The following is a 22,671-nucleotide window of genomic DNA, read 5'->3' as shown; positions in this document are numbered from 1 at the left end:
AGAGTCTGTGATGTTATTCAAATTATGTAGATTTGGGAAACATTCTTGCGCCAGAATGTATGGCTCTAGCGTCAACATTCGATTCATTATTAAAAAAAACCGTTTTTCAATGTTCACACACCGCAAAGGAAGGGAAATAACTTTACCAATATTTCCGGATGTGTCCACACGTGATTTGGAGGAAAACCAGTACATATTTTGTACAGTTGTTTTGGGTGTTTTTTCTGCTGCAATATGGCATGGAAGCCTACCGAGTTTGTTCACTCCTCGAGGATGAAGGGGTTAACACAAAGGAGAGAGAGAGAGAGAGAGAGAGAGAGTGAGATAAAGGGAGAGAGCGAAGGGACAGGTGACAGCAGGTGAGCGAAGGGACAGGTGACAACAGGTGAGCGAAGGGACAGGTGACAACAGGTGAGCGAAGGGACAGGTGACAACAGGTGAGCGAAGGGACAGGTGACAACAGGTGAGCAAGTGGACAGGTGACAACAGGTGAGCAAGTGGACAGGTGACAACAGGTGAGCGAAGGGACAGGTGACAACAGGTGAGCGAGTGGACAGGTGACAACAGGTGAGCGAGTGGACAGGTGACAACAGGTGAGCGAGTGGACAGGTGACAACAGGTGAGCGAGTGGACAGGTGACAACAGGTGAGTGAGTGGACAGGTGACAACAGGTGAGCGAGTGGACAGGTGACAACAGGTGAGCGAAGGGACAGGTGACAACAGGTGAGCAAGTGGACAGGTGACAACAGGTGAGCGAAGGGACAGGTGACAACAGGTGAGCGAGTGGACAGGTGACAACAGGTGAGCGAAGGGACAGGTGACAACAGGTGAGCGAAGGGACAGGTGACAACAGGTGAGCAAGTGGACAGGTGACAACAGGTGAGCGAAGGGACAGGTGACAGCAGGTGAGCGAAGGGACAGGTGACAACAGGTGAGCAAGTGGACAGGTGACAACAGGTGAGCGAGTGGACAGGTGACAACAGGTGAGCGAAGGGACAGGTGACAACAGGTGAGTGAAGGGACAGGTGACAACAGGTGAGTGAAGGGACAGGTGACAACAGGTGAGTGAAGGGACAGGTGACAACAGGTGAGCGAAGGGACAGGTGACAACAGGTGAGAGAAGGGACATGTGACAACAGGTGAGCGAAGGGACAGGTGACAACAGGTGAGAGAAGGGACAGGTGACAACAGGTGAGCGAAGGGACAGGTGACAACAGGTGAGCGAAGGGACAGGTGACAACAGGTGAGAGAAGGGACAGGTGACAACAGGTGAGCAAGTGGACAGGTGACAACAGGTGAGAGAAGGGACAGGTGACAACAGGTGAGCAAGTGGACAGGTGACAACAGGTGAGCGAAGGGACAGGTGACAACAGGTGAGCGAAGGGACAGGTGACAACAGGTGAGCGAAGGGACAGGTGACAACAGGTGAGCAAGTGGACAGGTGACAACAGGTGAGCGTAGGGACAGGTGACAACAGGTGAGCGTAGGGACAGGTGACAACAGGTGAGCGAAGGGACAGGTGACAACAGGTGAGCAAGTGGACAGGTGACAACAGGTGAGAGAAGGGACAGGTGACAACAGGTGAGCGAAGGGGCACGTGACAACAGGTGAGCGAAGGGACAGGTGACAACAGGTGAGCAAGTGGACAGGTGACAACAGGTGAGCGAAGGGACAGGTGACAACAGGTGAGCGAAGGGACAGGTGACAACAGGTGAGAGAAGGGACACGTGACAACAGGTGAGCGAAGGGGCACGTGACAACAGGTGAGCGAAGGGACAGGTGACAACAGGTGAGGGAAGGGACAGGAGACAACAGGTGAGAGAAGGGACAGGTGACAACAGGTGAGCAAGTGGACAGGTGACAACAGGTGAGCGAAGGGGCACGTGACAACAGGTGAGAGAAGGGACATGTGACAACAGGTGAGCGAAGGGGCACGTGACAACAGGTGAGCGAAGGGACAGGTGACAACAGATGAGCGAAGGGACAGGTGACAACAGGTGAGAGAAGGGACAGGTGACAACAGGTGAGTGAGTGGACAGGTGACAACAGGTGAGCGAGTGGACAGGTGACAACAGGTGAGAGAAGGGACAGGTGACAACAGGTGAGCAAGTGGACAGGTGACAACAGGTGAGTGAAGGGACAGGTGACAACAGGTGAGTGAAGGGACAGGTGACAACAGGTGAGCAAGTGGACAGGTGACAACAGGTGAGCGAAGGGACACGTGACAACAGGTGAACAAGTGGAGAGGTGACAACAGGTGAGCAAGTGGACAGGTGACAACAAGTGAGTGAAGGGACAGGTGACAACAGGTGAGCGAGTGGACAGGTGACAACAGGTGAGCGAAGGGACAGGTGACAACAGGTGAGCGAGTGGACAGGTGACAACAGGTGAGAGAAGGGACAGGTGACAACAGGTGAGCAAGTGGACAGGTGACAACAGGTGAGCGAAGGGACAGGTGACAACAGGTGAGCGAAGGGACAGGTGACAACAGGTGAGCGAAGGGACAGGTGACAACAGGTGAACAAGTGGACAGGTGACAACAGGTGAGCAAATGGACAGGTGACAACAGGTGAACAAGTGGACAGGTGACAACAGGTGAGCAAAGGGACAGGTGACAACAGGTGAGCAAGTGGACAGGTGACAACAGGTGAGCGAAGGGACAGGTGACAACAGGTGAGCGAAGGGACAGGTGACAACAGGTGAGCGAAGGGACAGGTGACAACAGGTGAGCGAAGGGACAGGTGACAACAGGTGAGCGAAGGGACACGTGACAACAGGTGAGCGAAGGGACACGTGACAACAGGTGAGCGAAGGGACAGGTGACAACAGGTGAGCGAAGGGACAGGTGACAACAGGTGAGCAAGTGGACAGGTGACAACAGGTGAGCGTAGGGACAGGTGACAACAGGTGAGCGAAGGGACAGGTGACAACAGGTGAGCGTAGGGACAGGTGACAACAGGTGAGCAAGTGGACAGGTGACAACAGGTGAGCGAAGGGACAGGTGACAACAGGTGAGCGAAGGGACAGGTGACAACAGGTGAGCGAGTGGACAGGTGACAACAGGTGAGCGAGTGGACAGGTGACAACAGGTGAGCGAGGGGACAGGTGACAACAGGTGAGGAAGTGGACAGGTGACAAATGGTGAGCGAGTGGACAGGTGACAACAGGTGAGCGAGTGGACAGGTGACAACAGGTGAGAGAAGGGACAGGTGACAACAGGTGAGCAAGTGGACAGGTGACAACAGGTGAGCAAGTGGACAGGTGACAACAGGTGAGCGTAGGGACAGGTGACAACAGGTGAGCAAGTGGACAGGTGACAACAGGTGAGCGTAGGGACAGGTGACAACAGGTGAGTGAGTGGACAGGTGACAACAGGTGAGCGAGTGGACAGGTGACAACAGGTGAGCGAGTGGACAGGTGACAACAGGTGAGCAAGTGGACAGGTGACAACAGGACACGTAACAGGTGAGTGAAGGGACAGGGGTCTAATTCATGGATCGAGACTACAATAGTCCCGGACAATGACGAAGTCTGAGACTTCATAGTCCAAGACTAAGGCAAGTCCGGGTCTACGAGAAGTAAGCTATTCATACAGTCAGACTTCACCTCTGACAACGAAGTCGCGGACTACGTGTGCGAAGTCTCAGACTACAGAGGTCAAGCTATTTTTAACTGGGGATTTTCCCACTGCGCATGCCAAGTAGCACAGAAGTATTCATTTCCGCTTCGTGTTTGTTTTGATCAACTGTCATCAACCTTTCGACACATTCGGCTATGGAATCTGCTAAAAGGGTAAAGAAACCGAATTTTTCGGATGAAGAGACTGCACTGATGCTGGAGGAAATTTCAGCGGAGGCAACTTGCCTGTTGTCGGCCTTTCAGACCGGTGTGACGGTGAAGAAAAAAAAAGAGATTTGGGACAGAATAACCGTTAAAGTGAACGCCATAGGAGGGAACGGGAGAACGCAGGAGCAAATAAAAAAGAAGTGGAAAGACTTGAAAAGTTCGGTCCTCCGAAAAAAACAAGAGGCATCACGAACAGGGGGAGGTGCGCCGACGCCATCAATCCCTTTTGAGGACATTGTGATGGGCATCCTGGGCTCAAACACCAACCTGACGAGTGGCATTTCACAAGGTAAGGTAGCTTTGCTTACTCAGTGTGTTTTTGTCTGAAAGAGTGTGAAGCCATAAGTGTTAATACACACTAATCTAAGGCAAATACCCTGGCACTGACATAACAGTGGTTTGTCAATCAGCTGTGTCATCAGTTGACCAACTGCATGCTGAAGGCATTTAGTAACAAAACAGAAACATATATAATATTGTCTTTTCTGATTGTGTGCGTCCATCCTATGTTGTGGAACATAAGTTGCATGGATGGGTAGGGGGTGGTGTGTGTTGTGTGTTGTGTGTGTGTGTGTGTGTAGCCTGTTGACTGGTTGTGATAATCTGACAGTGGATTTGACATCATAACATGATTCAGTTACATTGAAAGAAATAACCTTGCTATTACAAAAAAAATAATAAGAAAAGAAAAGAAAGGAGAGCAACCAAGCAACCAACCAACCAAACAAAAATCAAATCCGCAAACCCAACATATTGTATATTGTAGTGTTTTCTTTATTTTTTTTAACCTTTCTCAGTCTGACAATTTCAGATGCAGAATATAAATTATTTATTAATACTACAGGCATAAACTAAGTCTCAATATTAGTATAAATGAAACTGTTTAAAACACATTCAACAGGATTGATCTTTTATTAACTGCCTTTCCGTCCACAGATGAAACGACTGACACTTGGGACTCACAGCGGACAAGCAGCCCTACAAGTTCACACAGTACATTGGAGTCACAGTGGTCTTCCCACACTTCTCAGTCTGGTATGTATCTTGATTCTTGTTATTGTATTAGAATGCAGTTAATGAAATGATGAAGGGGAATGGGGAGGATAAGGAGAAAGAAACCAAAAGAAAACTCAATAAGTGAAATTAGGTCTCATGCTATGAATGAAAATGTACATGAATAACAGAGCTCAGTGGTGGATACACGTACGTGCGCGTGTGTGTAGGTGCAAAATTAACTTTACTATAAGACAATATTAATTATAAAAATTATGTTTTGAGATTTGACCTAGACTCAATTCCAATAATATGTCTATTTTCCTCGAGTATTTTGCCCATTTCAGTGGCCTGTGGGTTGATGTATTCCCGACAAAAATGTGTGTGTGTGTGTTTTGTTTGTTTGTTTTTAAAAAGGAGGGGGGAGGGGGACTTCTGTTTATGATAATTTTTGTCTGTAGGAAATTGTTTTTTTTATACAAAAAAACAAAACAAAAAAAAACACTTAACTTTTTTTTCCCCTTTCTTTTTCTGTATCGATATGGAGAGCCAGCGAGCAAGCCACCATGAGCGAATGTGCGTGTGTGTGTAAATGAACAACAAATATTCCTATTCAACGCTTATGGTGGGAAATATTTATGGTACAACTGAAAATAGACATTTCACACATTGTGCATTTTATCAAAAATGTACTTTTTGACAGAAACTTTAAAGTTCTCAAGCCCAGTTATATTTTTTAAATAAGAAGGTAAATTGTTCCAGTATGATCCCCGCTGTATACTAGGCTGGTCTTGAACATGTCGATTCTGGGGAGAGGCAGTTTGAACTTGTGAGAATATCTATTGTTGTTTATAGGAAAACTGTTTAGAATGGTAGGAGGAGCCTTACCAGCAGCAACTTTGTGCATTATCAAAGCTTTATTGTATTCCAGTCTTTGTTTCAACGGAAGAATATCCAGTGATTTATAATCTTTGGGGGTTAATGAGTTAGATTTTAAGAGAACTAACTTAACTGCTCGTTTATACAATCTGTTCAAAGGTTTTAAAGTATTTGCACTGGTTGAGTCCCAAACTGTGGAGGCATAATCTATGATTGACTGGATGTGTGCATGAAAGATTTGTTTGCGAGCATGGATATTGAGAAAATGTTTTACCTTTGATAGCTGAAATACTCTCTGGGATAACCTTTTACACAAATAGGACACATGATCAGACCAGGTTAGATTATTATCTATCGTAATACCAAGTACTTTGTGTGTTTTAACTTCTTCTATCTTTGATCCAGATATGAAAAGAGAAAATAAATCTGTGGTCGTGTTTTGAGAGAGAGAGAGAGAGGCGGTGTGCAGAACATTTCATTCCAAGACTATTGTTTACACACTATGTAGGCCTACTTAAAACACTTAAAAGGGAGGGCTACAGTAACCTTGAATTCATAACAGTTTATGGCATGACCCTTATTGTGCAAGTCTATGAAGTAAAATAATAGGCCCTAGTTAATATGAAAATAGTGTGAGACAGGTTGAGGGCAGTAAAATGTGTGTGTGTGTGCGTGCGTGCGTGTGTGTGCGTGCGTGTGTGCGTGTGTGTGTGTGTGTGTGTGAGGAAGAGAAAGAGGGGAGGGGGGAACTTACCTGCACATTGATAGAATGGAAGTTTTTACGGTTCACGAACTCATGTTCCTGCTCGCTGGGTGCCTGGATGGGAACTTGTGTACCGTCGATACACGCGAATGTGTTCGGAAACCTTTGCATGTTAAAAAACTTGACTTTGGACAGATTCGCCTCATGCTGTGTCGGCATTCGGATGTAGTAGTTCTTCAACCGAAGAAGGGCCTCCGTGACACGTGTGATGGTTCTACTGACGGTGGGCTGGCTCACTCCAATCAAGTCTCCGACTGCATTTTGAAACATCCCAGTTGCGTAGTACCGTAATGTTATAAGTACTTGCAAAAGAGGGGTAAGCGCACCCTTTCGATCAATGTCAAATTCCAACGATTCTTCTATCTCCTCCGTAAGTTGGAGAATATTTTGGCGGAAAAAGCGAAACTTCTGGTACACTTTTGCATCACTGAACACCTCAAAAGGGTGTGTTCTATCTCTAAAAATGCGGAATCGCCGAATGTTAAGACGATTTCTCCGCTGCATACGTCGGTATGCGATGATAGCAGCCATTTTTGTTTGGGCATTTAGACCCAGACTACAATCGCTACGCCTGCTAGATCGCGGGTGTAAATTTCACCCGTTTAGTCCCTCGTTTAGTCCTAGACTTCGCATAGTCGGGCTCCATGAATAGTTTACAACGCATTTTAGTCCGAGACAACTGAAATAGTCTCGGACTTCCTTCAAAGTCCCGGTCCATGAATTAGACCCCAGGTGACAACAGGTGAGTGAAGGGACAGGTGACAACAGGTGAGTGAGCCAGAGAAGGACAGGTGACAACAGGTGATGAAGTAGGGCGGCAGTCCCTGTTATCTTTGGACCGATTTGAAAGACTCCCCCCCCTCCCCCCTCCACATTCCCCCCCCACCCAACCTGGACCCTTTACCCCTTTGTGGAAGAAGTACGTGACCTGAATGGGGAAAAAAAACCGAGTCAAGGTCAGGTCAGTTGTGAGGACGCCCGTTACGTGTTTACCATAAGTGGACCTATTAATCAGAAGAGACCACTGTACGATGTTGTCGTGTATGCCTATGTCTAAGACTGTGGTGTGTGACATGCTCCAAACAAATTATTGTTTTAAAATAAATTCTTGTTTAAAGTAAGTCAGAGATTAATAGACACTCATCGTGATGATACTGATGGTGAAGATCATCATCATCATTATCTTAAATAAGAACAACAACAACAATAATACAGTTTTAATCATGACTGCGACCAACGTATTAACAGCTGAAAAATGCAGCCAGGGTGTTATACATAAAAAGACCCCCCCCTCTCCCCCCAAAAAAACAAAAACAAAAACAAAAACAAAAAAACCCAAAAAACAACCCCCCCCAAAAAAAACAACAAACAACAAACAAACAAACAACAACAACAAAACAAAACAAAACAAAAAACAACAACAAAAAACAAAAACACCCAACAACAACAAAAAAACCCCACAAACAAACAAACAAACAACAACAACAATAAAACCGAGAACAAGAATCACACAGTTGTGTGCACACTTGTAATCACTCCCACTGAAAGATAGCCTAAGACAAGGTCGAGGTGAAAAACGAAAGACTGAACAATACAACGAAAGCACGCATAGCACAGTGATAAGCCATGGTGCTAACGCACGCAAACACAGTGACACACACACACACACACACACACACACACACACACACACACACAAAGAAAAAAAAAAGAGGGAACAAATCATACAGCTGTCGACGAACTTGTCGTCACTTCCAGTCTGACGGCCTGAGGCAGGTTGGAGGTTAAAAACACAAGACTGAACAATATAATAATAATAATAATAATAATAATAATAATAATAATGGTACTTATATAGCGCTGAATCTTGTGCATAGACAAATCTAAGCGCTTTCGCACCAGTCATTCTCACGCACGCATAACTCTAAAACTGGAGAAACTAAAGACAAGGAAGAGGCAGGGAAGGGAGGCTATTTTGGGAAGAGGTGGGTTTTAAGGCCAGACTTGAAAGAGCTGAGACTTGACGAAGCGAAAGAGGAAGTTCATTCCAATTGCAAGGTCCAGAGACAGAGAAAGAACGGCGGCCAACAGTCGAGAGTTTGAATCTGGGTATGCGTAAGTGGAGTGGATCCGAAGCTGATCGTAGTGAGCGAGATGGAGTGTAGAGGTGAAGGCAGCCACAGAGATAGGAAGGGGCTGATTTGTGAATACATTTGTAGCACAGAGTGCTGATCTTGTACTTTATTCGGTGTGAGACAGGGAGCCAGTGGAGATGTTGTAAAAGAGGAGTGATGTGCTTAGATCTTTTCTTTCTGAGGACGAGTCGGGCAGCAGAATTTTGTATGTGCTGAAGGGACTGAATGGATGAAGCAGGCAAACCAGACAATAGAGAGTTACAGTAGTCAAGGCGAGAGAATGGGAGAAACGACAAGTCTAGATGTTGCGTCAATGGCAAGGCCTTCAAGACTCACTTGTGATATGTATTGAGTATAATTTCTTCTTCTTCTTCTTCTTCTGCGTTCGTGGGCTGCAACTCCCACGTTCACTCGTATGCACACGAGTGGGCTTTTACGTGTATGACCGTTTTTACCCCGCCATGTAGGCAGCCATACTCCGTTTTCGGGGGTGTGCATGCTGGGTATGTTCTTGTTTCCATAACCCACCGAACGCTGACATGGATTACAGGATCTTTAACGTGCGTATTTGATCTTCTGCTTGCATATACACACGAAGGGGGTTCAGGCACTAGCAGGTCTGCACATATGTTGACCTGGGAGATCGTAAAAATCTCCACCCTTTACCCACCAGGCGCCGTCACCGTGATTCGAACCCGGGACCCTCAGATTGACAGTCTAACGCTTTAACCACTCAGCTATTGCGCCCGTCACAAGTGAGTCAAAAAGTTCACGCATGATACAGTAACAAGATTGCCGTCGGAGTCATCGTTCGGGAGGCTGAGTGCAGAAAAGTCGGAAACTGGGACTGTAAGTTATGCAGCTTCAGTCAAACTGAGTCAACGAATGTACTGAAACTTGGTTACACAAATGGTGTGTGTCCATCGAGATCGATGATGACCATCGTTGTCATCCAGCTGGGGGATGGGGGGAGGGTGGTGGTGGGGGGGGGATGCTCATGAATCTATCTGTGAGTGCGCAGATGGCTGAATAGTCCAATCTGCGCACGAAATGTTCGCTGACAGTTGGGGCAGACAAAGACAGGCATATCATTGTCAGGGAGCTTGTTTGCCCGTGACTTTCCGGCCTGCCTCTTCTGAACAGCTGCAGCAGTCCTGTTGGCCTCGCACAACTTGGCACCTTTGTGCACAGCAGTGCGCCATTTGTCACGGTCCGCTGCAGATTCCTCCCAGGAGTCTGGGTTGATATCAAACGCTTTCAGAGAGACTTTCAGAGTATCTCTGAAGCGCTTCTTCTGACCTCCGTGTGATCTCTTCCCTTGTTGCAGCTCGCCATAGAAGAGCCTTTTGGGCAGCCGATGGTCTGGCATGCGCGCCACGTGTCCAGCCCAGCGAAGCTGGGACTGCATCAGGATGGTGAAGATGCTGGGAAGGGTGGCTTTTGCAAGCACCTCCGTGTCCGGGGTCCTGTCTTGCCACTTGATGTTCAGTAGCTTCCTTAGGCATGTTGTGTGGAAGTGGTTCAGCTTCTTGGCATGTCGTTGGTACACTGTCCAAGTTTCGCAGGCGTACAGTAGTGTGGGGAGAACTACTGCTCTGTAGACCTTTAGCTTGGTCTCAAGACTAATGCCTCTTCTGTTCCAGACATTTGCATTGAGTCTACCAAAAGTTGCGCTTGCTCTTGCAATCCTGACGTTCACTTCATCGTCAATGGTCGCATTTTGTGACAGTGTGCTGCCAAGGTATGTGAACCGCTCCACCACACTGAGTCTCTGACCGTTGACTGTGATGTTGGGCTCAACGTGGGGTTTCCCTGGGGCTGGCTGATGGAGAACTTCAGTTTTCCTCGTGATGATGGTAAGGCCGAAGTTCCTGCTGGCAGTGGCAAATTTGTCCACGCTGAGTTGCATGTCAGCTTCAGATCCAGCGTTGAGGGCACAATCATCAGCAAACAAAAAGTCTCTGATGATGTCTGTCATGACCTTCGTTTTTGCTTGAAGCCTTCTGAGGTTAAACAGCTTGCCATCTGTTCGGTACTTTAGGCCAATTCCAACATCGCCATCTCTGAAGGCATCAGTAAGCATTGCAGAGAAATGGAAGCATACAGAGAACACCACCGCCTCTTGTAATTCATGATACACTACCTTCTCCCAACTATTACTCTATGAAGAATCCCCCCCGCCCCATTCCCCTCTCCTCTCGTCAAACACTGCCCCCCTCACCCTCCTCCTAACCACCCACCCACCCCAAAATCACCATCCCCCCCTCCCCCCGACCCCATCCATGCCCAACAGCTGATGCAGAGGCTTGGCATCATGTCAGTGCACTAGCTGGCCAGGTCGCCAAAATTTTATTTTATTTATTTATTTATTTTTTTTTCCCAATCCTCACAACAGTGCAATCCTCAGCAACCTCCCCAAACTACAACAGAATCATCAATATAATGATGTTGGTTGTATAAAGGAAGAAGAAGAAGTTGAACTATTCACCAGATCCAGAAGCAGTCTGACAACATCACCGCCTCTTGTAATTCATAATACATTATCTTATCCCAACTCTCCTGACTCTGTGAAGAATCGTTGGGGGTTCTGCACAGCTAAACTGTTCACCAGACTCCTAAGGCTCCAGGGAGCTAGCTGCACTGCTCGGACGGAAGAGCCTAGTATGGTCGTAACCCGCTACTAACTGTGTGTAGTATGGAACTGACCAATGGCGTAGTTCGGTCAACGTAGGCATTTAGTCACGTGTAACTGTCAAAACGTTAGAATCGAGCTGGCAATGCAGCTGGCACCTGCAGGTCTCTTGTGTGAGTATCTAAGTCTGGGTCTCTGCAATGGTTTTCTCTTCCATTCTACAGCAATGTCGTCAGTCCACCATGTTCCCTGACTCCCTTTCAGTCTCCCTCCCTCATCGGTTCCTTGTTTCAGCAAGATTAACAAATAGTAAAGAGTTGTAACTCTCTCCATTCGCAAGGTACACAACTTAAGTGAATGCTGCTTATGCTACCGATTCAGCCAGCACACAGGTAAACAAGAGAGGCAAGGCCTTCAAGACTCACTTGTGATACACTTTAAAAAAAAATCCAAGCTTTTTATGTATTGAGTATAATTTCAAAATGTAATGTTTAAGATGAGAAAGATCAGTTTAAAGCAAAGTAAGTCCCCTAGCATTAATTACAGAGTAATTTCCCTTTTTTACTATCTGCACCAAAACGTTTGTAAAATAAATAAAACTTCCATGCTTAGCAAAAGAAGTTCCTGTTTGAACAAAAAATGATAATACTGACTGCTCTTGTTGTGTCAGAATATCAGATCAAAGTGCCAAGTTTAGAGAGTACAAAAAATATCAATAAAAACAGTAAATGCAGTTTGCATATAATTAGGCTTCATATTTTATGTTTTTGTGCCCATCCCAGAGGTGCAATATTGTTTTAAACAAGATGACTGGAAAGAACTGAATTTTTCCTATTTTTATGCCAAATTTGGTGTCAACTGACAAAGTATTTGCAGAGAAAATGTCAATGTTAAAGTTTACCACGGACACACAGACACACGGACACACACACAGACAACCGAACACCGGGTTAAAACATAGACTCACTTTGTTTACACAAGTGAGTCAATAAAAGGTGCATTGGAACAAACCCAGACACTTCCTAAAAAAGAAGCACCGGGCTTGTCCTTCTACCTATCATTTGACTGCGTGCACACAGCAGCAATGACAGAAGAAATGTGCGAAGACAAATTAGCTTTTATTCAAGACTGGCAGAGCCTCTTTAATCGTGAACAAGCCACACAGAACACATGGACAGCAAAGCTACTGTACCTTGTTATGTGAGCATACCAAACATTTTTTTCTTTTCTTCACTGATGTCAGCAGATCTTCGACACAGGTACAGGAAAAGAATTTGGGACTTTTTTTTTTTTTTTTTTTTTAAAGCCTTTTTGGCTTTTCAACGCCCCTTCTTAATATAGAAATAGTTTAGGGTTGCGTACATGTGTATGTAATTTTTTACATGTTCATTCATCAAAATCGAATGGTTTTATTAATGATTTAGAATAATTCAACAAAAACAGCTAAAACTATTGACCAGTTCAAGAATCTTCTAGACAATGACTCTAAATCATTAATAAAACCATTCGATTTTGATGAATGAACATTTTAAAAAATTCATACACATGTATGCAACCCTAAACTATTTCTATATTAAGAAGGGGCGTTGAAAAGCCAAAAAGGCTTAAAAAAAAAAAAAAAAAAAGTCCCAAATTCTGTACCTGTACCTGTACCTGTGAACGTCCATGCCTCGCATGCTAATAGAAAATTAGAATATATAACTTTACGTAGTAGAAGACGTCATGTAAGGTCAAAAAGATGACGTAAAAATAGCATTACGTCATCTGTTATTTAGTGTAATCTGTAACCAAACTGCCGGGTGGCAGCGAAAATTCAGATTTTTATTTTATTTTTTTTGTTTAACAAAATAGGTGTATATTTTCAACTTTGTTAATATATATATATATATATATATCACAACAGACGTGAGCCTGATCTTGCTTCACTGAAATGCAGTTATCCTTCCATTCAGGTCTCATTCTGGACAGTGCTGATGTCTCTGCTGCCTTTGAAGGTATCATTTCTGGTCTGGATACTTCGTTAATGGCTGATGATGGATTGCAGGTCAATGAACAGTTCACCTACCTGAGATACATAATACAACGCGCATAATATAAAACAACGTTGAAGGCAGAAAACGACAAGAGACAGGTAATGACAGAACTGTGCTCGCACGATTTTTCTCCATTAATTTTCTTCTTGGTTGACGTTCAGCCTACTAGCTGCGAAATCCCCGTGAAGCAGGCTGGCGCGCACACACATACGCGCGCGCGCGCGCGCACACACACACACACACACACACACATATATATATATATATTATACAGATTTATCCAAGAACTAGTCACCATTTTTGTTAAAACCTGAAGTGCTCTCACATATAGAAAATCAATATCCAAATTATCTAAAAATATACACAGACGGATCTGTTCTAGAAGATGGCAATTCAGGAGCGGATCTTGTAATTCCTTCATTTAGAATAGAAAAATTATACTATATTGGTAGACAATATTCCATTTTCACAGCTGAACTTATAGCCATACTTATGGCCTTAAATTATATTTCAGACATTCCGAAAACTGTAAGTGAAATTTTATTATGTGTAGACTCAAAGTCAGTATTACAAGCTATAGAATCTCCAAATTCAAAGAAGCGAAATGAGATGACAATGGAAATAAAACATTATTCACCAACTGACAAAACAGGGCATTAAAATAACTTTCTGTTGGGTACCTTCGCACTGTGGAATATCTTCAAATGAGTGGGTAGACCAAGCAGCTAGAAGAGCAGCACGTAATTTCGAAGGTGCAATACAACTTGACATCCAGTTAGATCTACATGAATGCATTAGCTGTATAGAAAATGTATCTAGAAATCGATTTAAGAAATTACTTATAGATTCAAATAATCAATATTACCAATGTTGTGTAAACACAAAGAATGCAGCTAATCCCAAACATTTTCTAAATTCGACACCAGCACACTCAAGACAAATTACAAGTCTAATGTATAGACTTCGTTTAAATGCCTTTCGTACAAAATTTTCGAAAAATATAAAATGTATATGCAGTAAGCAAATAACTGTAAGCCATCTACTCATTCATTGTCCGAGCATAAGACAGTTATTTCCAAAAGATGTAGTTGATGACTTTTCTTCCAATATTTCATTAGCCACTGAAAAGATTTTGAATGATTATTCATTGCTTAGGATGTTTTCAGAAATTTTAAACTCCAGTCCAGTTGGTATCCTCCTTTGATGTATTATATTTAATACTGTTATTTATATTTACATTGCTGTAGGTTAATACTTGTTGATATGCCTATACATGTTCTCCTTCCCATGACAACTCATTCAATACCCACCACAACCACTTTAGACTTTTTCTTATAATATACTTTTCCTCTGATACATGACATGAACGTTTTTTTTCTATACACTAATATTCACATGCATTTCCTTTCCTTTATACACTACTTTACTCCTTTCCGTCTAAAAACACTTATAGTGAATAGACGTTAAACTGAAGAAAACATATATATATATATATATATATATTGTTACTGTTGCTTTTCATCTGCTTGTTTCCTCTCTCTCTCTCTCTCTCTCTCTCTCTCTCCTGTATTTTTTCTCTTTTTTTTTCTTTTTTCTTTTTTTTTTCATTGATGGCTTGATGTAAAAAAAAAAAAACAAAAAAAACAAGCAATTGTTGCTTATTCAATTTACCATCATGAAATAAAATCTTGACACACACACACACACACACACACCCTCTCTCTCTCTCACACGTGCACACACACGCGTACACACCACCACCACCACCACCACCACCCCACACGTGATATCATCCACAGTGAAAACGTGCACAGGCGGGCTCCACTGACCACCAAGGGTCAAGACCTCAAGTGTCCGGGGGTCGACATGACGTACTTTGAAGGAGTTGAAAGGTCATCCTTTATCTGGGTACAGGGTTCGTTCTATTGTCAGACCGTCTAGTTCGCTCGCTGTCAACTTGATTGATTGATATGGATACTTATACATAGCGCATATCCTTGGTCGGTGACCAAGCCCTAACTCTAAGCGCTTTACAAATGCGGGGTCATTTGCACAACAGGCTGCCTACCTGGGCAGAGCCGACTGACGGCTGCCACTGGGTGCTCATCATTCGTTTCCTGTGTCATTCAGTCATTTTTGAGTCACGCACACATACACACTCAGGCAGACATGAACTAAACATCTGAAAGTAGTTCTGGCACTATTTTTTTCCTTCTCTCTCTCTCTCTCTCTCTCTCTCTATATATATATATATATATATATATATATTTATATTTTTTTTAACCAAATACTTAACATAAAGATGCTTATCTTAGTAATGGTGTAACTGATGTTTTTTTATGACTTAAATGGATGTTTATATGCCTGTAATTGATGCTCTTATGTCCTGTTTGTTTAAAATTTGGTTGTATGTTTTACAGATTAGTATCAGTTTATATTGATTCTACCACTATATTCATTTGATACTTTGTGCATGTGAATATACACTGAATAAGTGTGCATGGGTGCTTGTATTTCAGGCAGGTGTGTGCTTGCGCACGTGTATGTGTGTGTTTCAAATAATGGGAAGTTATCGGACTTGCTTTGCAATGACTGAGTTGAGTGTTATTTTGTTATGTATATGTTGTATGCCAAATTTTGCCGTTTTGCTTGGAATTTGTATGTATCACACACTTCACCACACTTAATTTCTCTACGAGATAATAAAGATATTCTGATTCTGATTCTGACCCCTTTGATAGCCAGGACCTCACACTTGGAATGCTGGCCAAACTGTACCCACAGACCGTCGGAGCCAGGACTCAGGGCCTTTTTTTTTTCTCCTTCTTGAAGACATAAGCGCGTTGGGTTACGCTGCTGGTCAGGCATCTGCTTAGCAGATGTGGTGTGATGTATGTATCTATGGATTTGTCCGAACGTAGTGACGCCTCCTTGAGTAACAGAACTGAACGGAAGTGAACTCAGGGATCTGTGAACGGCCGTGGGCAGCAGGACTCCATCCGTCCACCCTGTAGTAAGTGCTGCACGAATTGTCGCTGGCGACGATACGCGCAGCCCTCACGGCATGTGTTGTTGCCCTGGCAATCCATGCAGGGGCGACAATACATGCCACAACACACCCTTCCCCACCACCAAACAACGCCCTCTGTCTGTCACCTGATCGCCTGACCGGGGACGCCAGGACCGACCGACACCAAGACGTACTCCAGGAACCGAACACCTTGAACTTTGAATGAGGTCCAGTGTAGTATCCCAGATTGCTCCCCATCCCAAAAACGTCCCCCGGGGGAGGGGGGGGGGGGGGCAATTTGACCGCTGGAAATTTCCCCCGTGGATTTTCTCACCGTTCATAATGTCCCATGAAGACATTTTCAGCAGCGGCCATAAATGTCCCACTTCTTGCGTTTTAGCCATTTTCAGGGTTGGGAGAGGAGGAGGTGGTGTGTGGGGTTTTTCAGGTAGGGGACAATTTGAGATACTACACCGGAGCGCCCAAGAGGTTGTTCAACTCATTCCTTTATCTCTGGGTACACTGACATCTTCAGTCCCTGAACTTTCATCTGTGCCCAGCAAGCCTTTTTGGTTCGTGTTTTTCACACGGTATGTGTAGTGGGCGGGGTCCACTCTCTGTTATACACATGGCGGGCGTGCGCAAACACACACACACACACACGCACGCACGCACACACACACACACACACACACACACACACGCGCACGCACGCACACACACACACACACACACGCACGCACGCACACACACACACACACACACACACACACACACACACACACTTCTAAATTTTTATTTCTTGCCACATTTGTAAACGTATACAGTTCGAACACGTTCCCATACACATACACACAAATTATAATAGAAATCAGTAACATTAAACAAGCCATACTGTGACCCAAACCCCAAGGGTCACTGGTGCATTGACCTCCATGAAGGGAACAACCTGGCCAAGTCGGAGGGAGGTCAGGTCCGACTTGGGTGTCAGTCCCGCCCGAAGACGAGCGGGCTGACTGCCCGGAACCGCCTGACACGCACGGGCCTCCCCCAGCAGGGGAGACCGGCCGGATAGCGGGAAGACCTGCAGAGCAGGTTGCCACGCGCCCCGAATCCCCTCCCGTGGGGAGACTGGGGTGGCTTGGCCCGGGGTGGGCAAAGTAGAGATCCCCCCCCCCGGAACCAAATTTTTCTCCCCCCCCAAAAGGAGGTGGGGGAGGGGGGTCGACAGAGAAGGGAGGAGGGGGAACAACAATGGGGCACGCGAGGGCCGTCTCCGAGTGGGGACCCGGGTAATGGCCGGGCGCGGCCTCCCCTCGGGAGTCCGCGCCTAGCTGCGAGTCCCCACAGCACGGAGATGACTTGCCATTCACCCTTCTCCCTGCCTCGCGCTGGGACACCTCGGGAGGCGACGCTCGTACCTCTTTCCCCCCGGTCCCCTTCATGACCGTTTTACTGGTACGAACGTCGCCTCCGCGATCAGCGTCTAACGACGCATCGCCGCGGTCCGTATCGGGAGGAATCATGAGCTCCGGGCCTGGGAGAGTCTCTTACCGAGTCTCAATCCCAGCATCATGATTCCCTGCCTTCGTGGTATGGCACACGAGGCATGGAACCTGCGCTTAGGCACCCAGCGAAAATCCGACCCCCAACAGAGAAAGGAAAGACAGGATCGACTTAGAGGCAGAAAAAATCGAACGAATCGAGGGTGCCGAGTCGAATCGAGTACACAGAATGTAAGAATACAATAAACACAAGCCGCATGCAACAAAATAAGGCCAAAAGGATACGCTGAACAGCCGAAAAAAGCGTAAGACGAGACAGAGCGTAAACCTGACAAGATGGCGTGGAGAGCCTTGGCCAAAGGAATGATTAAGCGCTTATAGTTTTTAGAGGCGTTTGATTGGCTGAGAGCGGTGGGCCCGTCTTTTCACTGTTAGCCGCGCGAAATTTGGCCAAGCAGAGCAAACCAATAGGCCTAGTTTGCATCAGTTTGACATGGTACAGTATATGACACCAAACATCTTTTTTAAGTTTGAAAGGAACACATATTACTTTTTGCTGGGTTCCTTCACATCTTGGTCTTCTCTATGAATGGGCTGACAGGACTGCAAGAAAAGGTGCAAAAATCGAACGGGGAACAATAGAACTATTATGTGCCTTTGTCTGTACAACAGGGTTATCGATAATTAGAACAAACATCGTGGAGCAAAGTCAGGAAAATATACCAGCAAAACGGCAAAGCTTTATAGTGTAATTAATGTTCGACAACTGGGAACTATCAATGAGTCAAATACATACAATAATTCAGTAAGATTAAGACTGATTCATACATTATAAAACAGGATAAAGCTGAACGCTTAAATAACTAAGTTCAGCAAAGATGTCAAATGCATATGTAGAGAACATATTTAGAACATACTTCTAGCAACCACGTAATGTTTGAATGTGAAAGTCTAAATTAATGTTTTGTTTTGTTTTGCAGACTTCAACGAAAGTTTTTGTAAATGTGTTTTTAACAATTCCATTATGTTATTTGTTACTGCAGAAGGTTTGCTGCATCGTCCAATAGGGAATTTGTTATTGTTGTTATAGTTGTTTGATGGCGGTTTTTTTACGTTTCTATTTTTTCCCCAGCGTTGACTCTCCCCCCCCCCCTACCCCCCCGAATCCCCTCCACACATACACACTCACTTCTTCCCTTACCTCCTCCCACATTCCCTACTCCCTTCGCTTTTGTTTGTTTGTTGTTGTTATTGTTTGTTCATCTAATATCTCTTTCGTTTGAGAAAGAGAGAGAGTGGAAAGACGTTAAACTGAAAACAACAACAACAACAACCACACACACACACACACACGACAGAAGGTTGCTGACATCAAGAGAGAGACAGAGAAACAGAGAGAGAGAGATCTTGCCACAAGCTATTTCTGGGCAGGTTTGTCACGAAGCAAGCGCGTGGAAAGAAATCCTTCGTTGACTTTTGCTGTCCTATTCGAATCTGCGCATGGTGTGCGACACACTTCTTTGCCCACTGGAAGCCGTCAACGGGTACTAATGCATTAAAATAGAGTGGTGGGTTGTATTTACCAAAACATCTGCGGGTGCAATATGAACTGATCGTCGGTCATAATTATCTGTGTCGTTCTCACGTGCAACTGGGCGTGAGAGAGAGAGAGAGAGAGAGAGAGAGAGGGGGGGGGGGGGTGAGAGACAGAAATCAAGAACAGAAGTAGAGACAGAGGGAGGGGGGGGAGTGGGTACAGGCAGAAATCAAAAACAGAGGGAGAGAGAGAGACAGTGAGAGAGAGAGAGAGAGAGAGAGAGACACAGAGAGAGAGAGCTCAAAAACACTGACAAGAAATGGAGATAGAGAGAGGGAGGGGGGGGGGGGGGGGCAAGGGGGGGAGACAGCTGGAGCCATTTACAGAAACAGGAGAGACACGGCTGTTGGTGGCCATGGACCTAATGGAGCTTCTCACTCACCCCGAAAACGGAGTATGACTACATACATGACTGGGGTAAAAACGATCACACACGTAAAAGCCCACTCGTGTACACACGAGTGCACGTGGGAATGGCAGCCCACGAACGAAGACGCCCCTGAATGATGATACAAATAGAGAATGAGGGTTGCCTCTGTAAACCTTCTCGCCTCTGATGCAGCAGCAAAACAGAAGCAGTCTCCCGGGCTCTGTCTCTGTGTAGGTCTAATTTCTTCTTCTTCGTTCATGGGCTGCATCTCCCACGGTCACTCGTATGTACACGTGTGGGCTTTTACGTGTATGACCGTTTTTACCCCCGCCATATATGCAGCCATACTCCATTTTCGGGGTTGTGCATGCTGGGTGTGTTCTTGTTTCCATAACCCACCGAACGCTGACATGGATTACAGGATCTTTAACGTTCGTATTTGATCTGCTTGCCGTATGCACACGAAGGGGGTTCAGGCACTAAGCAGGTCTGCACATATGTTGGTGGGGTACAGGCGCCGTTACCGAGATTCTTTAACACTTCAACCACTCGACTATTGCGCCCGTCATAGGTCTGACTTGAGAATACTCTGACGAGTGGAGTACCATAACTTATTCTGCTCCGATACTGGTCAGTCAGTTTTGTCTTCAGCTGTTGAGTCGTGTGATCGGGATCGTAAAACTGTGTGATAAGTCTACCTCTTAGTACTGGTGCACCCTGGACTTTTGTCTTCGCCAGTGGTACTCTGTCCTAAATATTCACAAGGTTGATAGCGTCCCTATAGGCTTCCTGTTGCTCTGTAAATAATCTGTAACTTCTTTCGTATCTATCCACATGCCTCAGAAGGGCCTTCTGACAGATTTCGTGTAGTTCCTCTGTTGGCACATGATCGTTGTCATGTACTCGGACGTTCAACACAGTTCTCTTGTTTAGTGTGATCGAGTCTTCAGCAATTTGTATCACACACTTCACCATTTGATAATATAGTCTTTAGAAACAGGGCACCATTCTGTGAAATGCTTTTATTTGAGAACATATGTTTATTACTCTTGTTTAATCAAGTAATCCGCGTGTGTGGGGTGGGTGGGTGCGGGTGTGTGCTGATTATCTGGTTGCGGTTTTCCGCAATTATTCTTATCTTATCTGTCTATCATAATCAATGTGCAGTATAGTAGGCTATGTTTATAATTATATTCAAATAATGTTTCTTAATTCTTTCTGTTTTTACATTAAGAATACTAGTTATTACCTGCAGTGTGTGGATGTATATATGAAACGGTGTATGTGATATTTTTTACTTTTGTATCTTCGTAACATTCGTAAAAGCTGTTGTTGACTTTTACAGTTATGGTCCCCATGTTGTTTACTTGTCTATGTTGTGATAATGCACCTGACCAAATTTCTCCAGTTGGAGTTAATAAAGTTATTCTTATATTATATTATATTATATTATATTATATTATATTATATTATATTATATTATGATGCAGCGATCTGTCGGAAACAGAACAATTCAAACTAACGGTGGAAGCCGTCTTTTGTCTTGTATGGTCCGGCTGTGATAACCTCCTCTTTGGCTTTCTGTCCTTCTGTCACTGTATCACTGTGTTTGCATCTAAGAACACGATTGGCACTAATACTTTTAACTCAGTACGGCCAGTCCTCTCTTCTCCTCTACACAGACCCCTCGGATGTCCAGTGGGTGTCTCAATGACCCAACCTTTAGCTTCCGTCGTCAGAACTGTTGTATTCTTTGTCAACATTCACCTCTTCAGTATAAAAGCGTTCCGCGTGCAATATTTTGATGATGGTAATTGGGGTGAAACGCTGTTAACGTCGTCTCTTTCGCCGTTCGTATGGAGAGAATTAAAGGTTTTGTAACACAATCCTTGACATCTATGCAATGACTCGTCTTGTCTCTTTGGAAAAGTCTTCATGCAGTCTTTACGATCACTACGATCGGCTTCGGATCCACACTGTATACGCATACCCAGATTCAAACATTCGACTGTTGGCCGCCGTTCTTTCTCTGTTTCTGGACCTTGCGACTGGAATGAACTTCCTTTTTCGCTTCGTCAAGTCTCCACACTCAGCTCTTTCAAGTCTGGCCTTAAAACCCACCTCTTCCCAAAATAGCCTCCCTTGCCTGCCCTTCCTTGTCTTTAGTTTCTACATTTTTAGAGTTATGCATGCGTGTGAATGACTGGTGCGAAAGCGCTTTGATTTGTCTCTGCACAAGATCCAGCGCTATATAAATACCATTATTATTATTATAATGGATTTTGAGAGCCCTTTGACTTTCAAAACCCTTCAGGATCCGAGCCTTGCTTAGTTTGGTCACCACTTTGCCAACGGCCATACCACGTTGAAAACACCGGTTCTCGTCCAATCACCGAAGTTAAGCAACGTCGGGCCCGGTTAGTACTTGGAAAGGTGACCGCCTGGGAACACCAGGTGCTGTTGGCATTCCTTTCTCAAGGCCTGACTAAACGCGTTGGGCTACGCCGCTGGTCAGGCATCTGCTTGGCAGATGTGGTGTAGCGTATATGGATTTGTCCGAACGAAGTGACGCCTCCTTGAGCTACTGAAACTGAAACCACTTTGATGTCCTCCTCTCCCAAGTTACTGACGTTGTGAATGATGCGGAATGTGTATTTGTATTTCTTTTTATCACATCAGATTTCTCTGTGTGAAATTCGGGCTGCTCTCCCCAGGGAGAGCGCGTCGCTACACTACAGCGCCACCCATTTTTTTGTATTTTTTTCCTGCGTGTAGTTTTATTTGTTTTTCCTATCGAAGTGGATTTTTCTACAGAATTTTGCCAGGAACAACCCTTTTGTTGCCGTGGGTTCTTTTACGTGCGCTGAATGCATGATGCACACGGGACATCGGTTTATCGTCTCATCCG

At 44.9% G+C, this 22,671-nt stretch overlaps 1 protein-coding gene, 1 long non-coding RNA gene and 1 other non-coding gene across 3 annotated transcripts in view; 2 read left to right on the top strand and 1 right to left on the bottom strand.

Annotated features, from left to right (window-relative positions):
* LOC143277701 (uncharacterized) overlaps positions 1-22,671 on the top strand; it is a 106,210-nt gene that overhangs the window by 12,600 nt on the left and 70,939 nt on the right. The window lies entirely within an intron of this gene.
* Positions 1-22,671, bottom strand: part of LOC143277696 (thyroid hormone receptor beta-like) — a 64,220-nt gene that overhangs the window by 38,351 nt on the left and 3,198 nt on the right. The gene's annotated exons all lie outside the window — the stretch shown is intronic.
* On the top strand, positions 22,111-22,229 carry LOC143277713 (5S ribosomal RNA). The gene has a single exon (XR_013053776.1). It is a non-coding gene; the product is annotated as a 5S ribosomal RNA (ribosomal RNA).

This window comes from Babylonia areolata, chromosome 34 (genome assembly GCF_041734735.1).
Source record: "Babylonia areolata isolate BAREFJ2019XMU chromosome 34, ASM4173473v1, whole genome shotgun sequence".
Lineage (NCBI taxonomy): Eukaryota > Metazoa > Mollusca > Gastropoda > Neogastropoda > Buccinidae > Babylonia > Babylonia areolata.
This window is presented reverse-complemented; position numbering and strand designations above follow the sequence as displayed.